This window comes from Terrapene carolina, unplaced genomic scaffold, assembly GCF_002925995.2.
Source record: "Terrapene carolina triunguis isolate 2854851 unplaced genomic scaffold, T_m_triunguis-2.0 Scaffold189, whole genome shotgun sequence".
NCBI lineage: Eukaryota > Metazoa > Chordata > Testudines > Emydidae > Terrapene > Terrapene triunguis.
Window position 1 is genome coordinate 12,668,305 of NW_020664540.1, and position 7,829 is coordinate 12,676,133.

Here is a 7,829-nt window from a genome sequence, read left to right on the forward strand (position 1 = left end):
TCCTATAACTCAGTCTTAATAAATGGTCAATCAAAGAATCTCCCATTTCCTTACGTTGGTGCTGACAGAACTCATACAGTTATAACATGTTGACGAATGGCAACTGGAGCTGAGAGGATACACCATCTGCTGGGTTTGTGTGCACATCTTGCATAGGAACATATGACAAGGGATAATAAACTATATTCATCAATAGTACAATGAGCTCAAGACAGAATGCCTGACATCAAGAGTTCGCTCATAGTTACATAGCACTGTTTTACCAATGGCTGATCTTGGGTTGGGAGCTACTCCTATGAAGTTTTACATTTTGCCACATTTGTGGAAATACTAATCCTGCAACACAAATAAAGTAATAATTATCACTATTATTAATAAACCATTGCACCTATCATCTGAGGAGCTCAGGACACTTTATAAACACTAATTAATTAACCCTCACAATGCCCTGGTGAGATACATACCCTTATAAAAACAAATATGGGGCTGACCCACAGTAGGAACCCAAAGCACTGCCATACTATTGTTATACCTATATGCTTTTAAATCATGACTGTAGGTGTTTATTGCAATTTTTAAAACAGAAGTGTTATTGTTACATACAAAAGAAATACCCTGGTGCATAATTGTCTGGAAACAATCAGCTTGTGTGATGCATCACTACAGCCCAGATTTTCAAAGCTATTTACGTGCCTAACTCCCATTGGTGCCCAGATAGTAGGAAAAACTTTCTAATATGAGTTAAATGGAAACAATTGCTCACCTCCGATGACACTATATGACAGCATATCTATGTACGTAGACGTGTACCATGGGGTCCATCACATCAGGACCCACATGTCTGAGCTCACTAAAACCCAACATTAATAAAAATATTAGTATCTGCATAATAAAATAATGAACTACAGAACTCCTGCCTTCACTACTGGAATGGAGGACAGGGAATGATTGACCAAATGCCAGGGCTTTCCGTTTATATAACTTCGTATTCTGAAATTAAAATGTATACTCCATACAAAAACGTATACCGAAGAACTACAGTAAAAGAATAATCAACTTGCAAAATCAAACCAACAAAGTCAGAAAAAGCAACCTTAACTCCTCCCCATGGTGCATTATGACACAGTCCTTAACATGATCACATGCTATTTTTTCCTGAAGGATTCCTGTCTCATTACGGGTGCAATTCAACCCCATGGAGAGAGTCGGGAAAAGGTCTGGGCCCCACTTAAGACCCCTGGAAGCCTTATTTTTGTGAAGATTTAAGTTTCAGGGGTGCATAAGCCTTATTCTTATTCTCTGAGCAGGGCTAAATTTCACCCTCAGTGCCCAAGTTAGGTGAGACAGCTATTCATGATTTATTTTTATCCTTGTCTTTCAATGTGTGACCCATACTTCATAGCCTGCAATCCCTCCAAATCCACAGTGAATGAGGCAGTCAACTTGTGAATTATTTTTCTATTATTAATGATTATTATTATTTCTGTTCTGGCAGTACCTACACGCCTCAATCATGCACCAAGGTCTCCTGGTGCTAGGCGCTGTACAAATACAGAACAAAAAAACAGTCCCTACCCTGACATGCTTGCAATCTAATATCAGACAAGAGATGACAAGGAAATGCACCAGAGATGGGGAGCACATGGCGACGGTGAGGCAGTAGTTGTCAGCAGGACAGGCTGTGGTCCTAGTTCACCTATTGCCAAATCATTGTCAAGTGGTTGTTTTGTTAACACCTGCCTCATGGACCATCACACATGAACCAGGGTTCCAGCCTTTCACGGAATGTTTGTCTCTGCCATAAGCACATGGTAATTCATTGGCATAAGGTTACTCATGAGAACTGGGCTCCTGATGCTTAAACAAAATGAATAGACCAACCGGACATACAAAACACCCCTCACAAAAATGTTCTGGACAGCTGTCTAATATGGTGATCTACGCAATCCCTGATTAAGAGAAGCTAAGGAAATATGGGCTCTAATGCATTTATTTAAATAGGGTGTGTGTCATATTTTGAGCTTCCAACTTCAATGGTCCCCCTAAATTTAAACACAGATGTGGGCCCCGAGTGTGCCAACACTTTTGCACGTGCTTAACTGTACCCAGCTGAGGAGACCAATTAAAGTCAAGCACGTGCATGAGTGTTTGCAGAATTGGGGCTTTCGTGCCTAGGACTGCACCGTACGTGCCTGGTAGCGAGATGGCTAACTCCCATATCCTCTCACCGTGTTTACACATGGAGGTCTGATTTTTCAAAATATCTCCCGTCAGCTCTGCTGGTAGTGACAACAGCTTGTCTGAGGATGCGGAGCTGCAGGCAGATGGGCTTGATGAAACAAGACGCTGATCTCTCCTGAGGCACTGTTCAATCGAACGCTTGAGGCCTTGGGCCCAGCTCTTCCCGAAGGACTGAGAAATCTGTACAGGCTGGGAAATCACTCGTGTAACAGCCCCTTTGTGCCAGCCAGTCTCTTGGGAAGCTTGGCCCACTATATCTTGGTAAACAAATGAGGGTGGCAGCACCAAGCACAATCAGTGCTTTCTTAATTAATTATTAATTAAATGATGGTAACGTGCTTGGCACCGTATGAGACAGAGAACAAAGGCCGTCCCTGCTGCAAAGTGGTTATAATCTAAGGGGGAAATTCTATAGGAGCTGCCAGTCTGGATCACCCACATAACCTATCCAGTTGCCTGTCTCTGATGGCAGTCAACAGCAGATGCATCAGAAGGCAGCTGTGAGATAATCTGTCCTCCACTCAGGTCCTTCAGCTCTTTAATAGTTAGATATTGTTTTAAGTCCTGAAGCAGGAGGTTTAACACACCTTTCAAAATCTGTGTTATCATGAATTATTATAACTGGATATGCTTGATATTCATATAATTATCCAGTCTCTTTTTGAATCCTGTTAAGTTCTTGGACTCGATGACATCCAGTGGCAACGAGTTCCACAGTCTAATTGTGTTGTGTTCTGCCTCTTTTTCAAAAGTGGATTTTTTTTCCATGATAAATTGTTGACATTGTCCAAAATTTTCATTTTGGGTGAAAATTTTCATATTTTTTATTCAAAAATATTCTTGAACTAGTTATTGGGGGGTTTGTTTGTTTAATAAAAACTGGGCTCAGATCCTCAAAAAATGCCAAACATCATTTTGATAAAAAAACATGTAGAAAAAAGTTTGATTAAAAAAATCCCTGCAAAATTTCAAAAACGTGAATAATTTGTCTATTCTGAATCCTTTCCCATTAAATCAATGTTGAAATTTGAAACTTTTGTTGTAAAACTAGTTTTTACTTTTTAACCAGTTCTACTTATGGTACACATAGGTCTGCACAGAGAAGCAGGGTGAGTGAATGTGACTCAATGGAAATAAGAAGACAAGATCCAGTGAGGAGCCCAGCGGAACGAATAACTTTGAGCGACGTTTTTCCGTTTTGTGACTGCCTTGTAGAAGTGAGGGTTAAAGAGGGTCTTGGCTGTGAACAGACTATTAACTAGACTAGCAACTGGGATAGGAAGGCCACTTTATGCTTAGGAGGCAGCATGCAGATGGGAGATAGAGTCCAGATTGTTAAATCCTGTTCTGCAGAGACCTCTCACAGTCTGTAGCGAAGATGGATACATTAAATTATGACTCACTCCTGTTCCATATTGCCAGGAATAATGCCTCTTTGCACTGATATGGAGGCTGTTTTTCAGTTACTCCTCAACAGGGCTGCAGAAGTGGTGGCTGGCACGTCTGCGTGACAACAGGCACAGAAGGCACAAACAGCAGACTGGGCAATGCCATGCTGGATTTCCTCACAAACAAGACCTGATGCTCACATGTGTAAGGCTCCGAGGGCTGCCTACATTGGTGCCCATGCGTTCAGCTCGAATCGTGCATCACATGTTGTTCACCCTAAGGCTAGGTGGTAACCGTAACGTTTATACACCCCCATTCATGGTAAATCCTGCCTCTCCAATAGCCAAACTCAGCTGACCCTCAGTTACTCTCCACGGCACATTCCTTGCACCAGATGGAAAACTCAGCAACAACAGAAACAAGCCCATGGAACCAAAGCCCGGTTTATCCACTCACTGTGGCAGTCAGATGATGGGGTAGGATGCCGGCCAACGATAGCATGTCTGATGGCCTTCCACATGCGTCCAACACAAATGGGGACATTTCTCCTCCCTGGGCAGCACAGGGGTTGTTGTTATATATCCATTAGGCTGTTTGCTTCCCCCCCCCCCAAACTATATTCTTGCCCATCTTCTCGAGGAAAGTAAAAGGCTGAAGGCATTATAAACAGGACATGTTTGATCAGTCTAATTGCAAAAAGCCATGGCTGGGGATTACTTCATTTTAAAATCTCAGTCTTGGTTGTAAGGCATCATCCAGTCTTAGGACTTGTTAATAGACAGCTTTAACTGTATCTGTTTAGAAACTGACCTAATTAATGTAGTACAACCCCCTCCTTAGGGTACGTCTTCACTACCCGCCATATCGGCGGGTAGCAATCGATTTATCCGGGATCGATATATCGCGTCTCGTTGAGACGCGATATATCGATCCCCGAACACGCTCACCGTCGACTCCGGAACTCCACCAGAGCGAGCGGCATAGATTATTCCCATAAATGTACAGGGAAAAATGGTTACCTACCTTTTGTAACTTGTTCTTCGAGATGTGTTGCACATGTCCATTCCGATTTAGGTGTGCGAGTGCCCAAGCACGGCTGTCAGAGATGTTTCCCCTAGTGGTATCCGTTGGACATGTGCTAGCACTCGAGAAAGAATAAGCTATGAGGGTATAAGCACCTGTACACTGGTATAACTGCATTCTCTCCAGGGGGTGGTACTGCTTTAACTATACTGATTTGTAAAGTGACAAAGGTAAAGTAGTATGTAAACCAGCCCTTATACTGCAGGGAGGTAGGGCTCATGTGTGGTCTGATGGACAGGGCACTAGAGTGGGACTCAGGATGCCTGGGTTCTCCTCCCAGCACTGGTACTGACCATAGGCAGTGCGTGGCATAGGTAGGGGAAGGCTGTACCTCCTGAAAGAGCCTGGTGTGGCCCTACCCACGCTCTGCCCAGAAGGCCCCCTCCTGCTTGCCCTAATGCCCTTCCCCTTTGGCCCCAGCCCAGGCAGGCGGGTCACTCATCTTCAGGGAAGCGTTCTGGGGCTGGGGCCAGGGTTACGGAGGCCATGGCTGGCCTGTGGCCGGGACTTGGGGTGGCTGGGGCCTCTGAGAACTGAGGGGCCCCCAGGCAGTGGGGCCACGCTGCCCAGCACTGGCGGGGGGCTGCCTGCCCTGTGCTTGGGGGCACTGGGGGAGGGGGCTGTGCGCCACCCGCCCAGCACTTGGGGGGCTGTGCACCGCCCGGTGCTTGGGGACTGGGGGGGCCATGCACTGCCTGTCTGGCACTCTGGGGCTGGGAGCTGCACGTCACCCAGCCTGGCGAGTTGGGGGAAGGGGCTAGCAGCCGCAGGGAGGGGAGGACTCTGGGCTCCGGAGGGGCCTCAGGCAGGGGTGGGAGCTAGCCTCCCTGAGCCGACAGGTCACCTGCCACCCATGGTACTGACCTACTATGTGTCCTTAAGCAAGTCAGTTCACCTCTCTACACCTCTACTTGTATTCCTGTCCTTGTCTATTTAGATTGCGAGCTGTTCCCAGCAGGTTATGTGGATTCACAGCACCAGCACAATGGGGCCAGATCTCAGCTGGTGTCTCCAGGTGCTCCTGTCAAATAAATAAATAAATACCCCCTGAATCAAGGAAGAGAAGCTACCTGTATAATCAGGTGGTAAGGGGCCGAGGGGAAACACTCCTTGTGGAAAAAAAACAACGAGGAGTCCGGTGGCACCTTAAAGACTAACAGATTTATTTGGGTATAAGCTTTCGTGGGTAAAAAACCCACCTCTTCAGATGCGCGTCCAAAAAGAGCATCTGTAATGCAGGGCACAGGAGGCTCAATGTTCAGAGGGGCTAACCCTGCCCAGGGACTCTCAGACGAGTGGCTCTGGGACACTGCAACTTTTTCTCTGGGAGTGCACCTGTGTGGTGAGAGATGTTCTCATAGTCAATACACAATTAAATTAGAAATAATAATACTGAGCAGCCAGCCAGCACGTTCCACTTTCAAAAACTCTTTGCAAACATCATTCAGTCCTCCCAACACCCTTGGCTATTATCTCTGTTTGATACATGGTGCAAGTGATGCTTCCTTAGTTACCAATGGAGTGACGGGGAGCAGAGATTAGAATTCCAGAGGCAATCCCAATACTCACTTTAATAAACCACGCCACTTCCTAATAAATCACAGGTGGCCTAATGCATTGTCTCTCAACCTCCCAAAGACCACCCATGGCTTCTTGGCATGACCTTCCAGCTCCCATAATCCATTCCAGCCATGAAGGTTTTTGCATTTGGAGTCATGGCAAGAAACTGCGGATAATTTAGGGCTCTGGATTGGGGACTTCTTCTGTGCACAGTGCTCAGCTCCAGGGCAGCACCAGTAAAAGAGGCTGGGAGATGCCTCTTGAAGCCAGGCTTTCCCTCCACAGAGGGAGTGCTGTGTGGAGGGAAGGGGGAGGCCTGAGAAGCTGCTCTGGGAATGGAGGGGGGCTGGTGGAGCAGTGGCAGAGCAAGGAGGAGCGAGCAAATTCCTCCTTCTCTCCAAGCCCATCCCCTATAGTGAGGGTGGGAGTTTGCTATTTTTATTTTGGTGTCTCATCCCACCAGAGGAGAAGTCTTGGCCTAGAAGTTACATCACCCTGAATTACATTAGCCTTTCCTGTATTAAGAAGTGAACAGCATCATTTCTCTTCTCAACACCCATTTTTATTTTATTTTATTTATTTTTTTGATAGAAGACAACTGTGTTTTCTGCTGTCTTTCAGCTCCTTTTCTTACTAGTGATATGAGGGAAGGTAACATGGTTAGCCTGTTCTCATCCACGCAGAGGTAATGAAGGGTATGGGAGAGTTGGCAAACCCACAGACTAGGCTGTCCATGTCATGGAACAGGACATGCTGCCAAGCTAATTAGTCTCTTCTCCTTGTAAGCTAGCCCTTCATAATCCACAGCTGTCACACTAGCAAGAGTTAAAGCCCTATAAGTGCAGTGTGGCATTCTATACACAGTGGGTTCACTTAGATGTTCTACTCGCTTGATAGTCAGTAGGAGCCTGAAGTAAAACTCACTGTCAATGGGAATATTTCCAATCACTTCAAAGGACTTTGGATCAGGCCGCGTGCACACACAAAATCTCTTTCAAGGCAGCAGAAAACAAAATACAATTACAGGAGGTCCATTACCACTAATGTCCGGAATATCCTTAACTCCCAGTAACTTCAACAGGAGTAGAGCAGCCCAGCACTTTCCATGGCCAAGTCCGTCAGATACAAAATAAATACATACGGATTTATACCGAAACTAAGAACACATTCTTAAATATTTGGTTTCCTTCATTTTTCATTCTTTAAAGTGCTAAATATCTAAATTATACAGGATTAAAATTATATTTTCTTCTAACTTCACATTTAAAAACCTATATATATTATATAGGAAAAGTACTTTTCAATTTCAGTTGTATGTAAGCCTTTGTTCTTTTCTTTTTAATGTTTAGCTCACCTAAATCTACTTGTCAAAATAATCTCTAATACTTCATGAACATCCAGTCAGCAGTTATCAAAAAACTCATTCTTCATACATCTCCTACACACTTCTTCTGTCCATATTACCAGTGTATATGCAGTGTTCCAGTAACTGTATGCAGAGTAGACATGAAAAGGATGCTTGAATTGGTCTAGTAACTAACAGCAAAACCATAAAA

At 44.8% G+C, this 7,829-nt stretch overlaps 1 long non-coding RNA gene across 1 annotated transcript; it reads right to left on the bottom strand.

Moving 5' to 3' along the window:
* Positions 1 to 5,854: 5,854 nt before the first annotated feature.
* On the bottom strand, positions 5,855 to 7,823 carry LOC113407050. The gene is made up of 2 exons (XR_003369917.1): positions 7,628 to 7,823; positions 5,855 to 6,048 (listed from the first exon to the last, which is right to left on the bottom strand). It is a non-coding gene; the product is annotated as an uncharacterized LOC113407050 (long non-coding RNA).
* Positions 7,824 to 7,829: the final 6 nt, after the last annotated feature.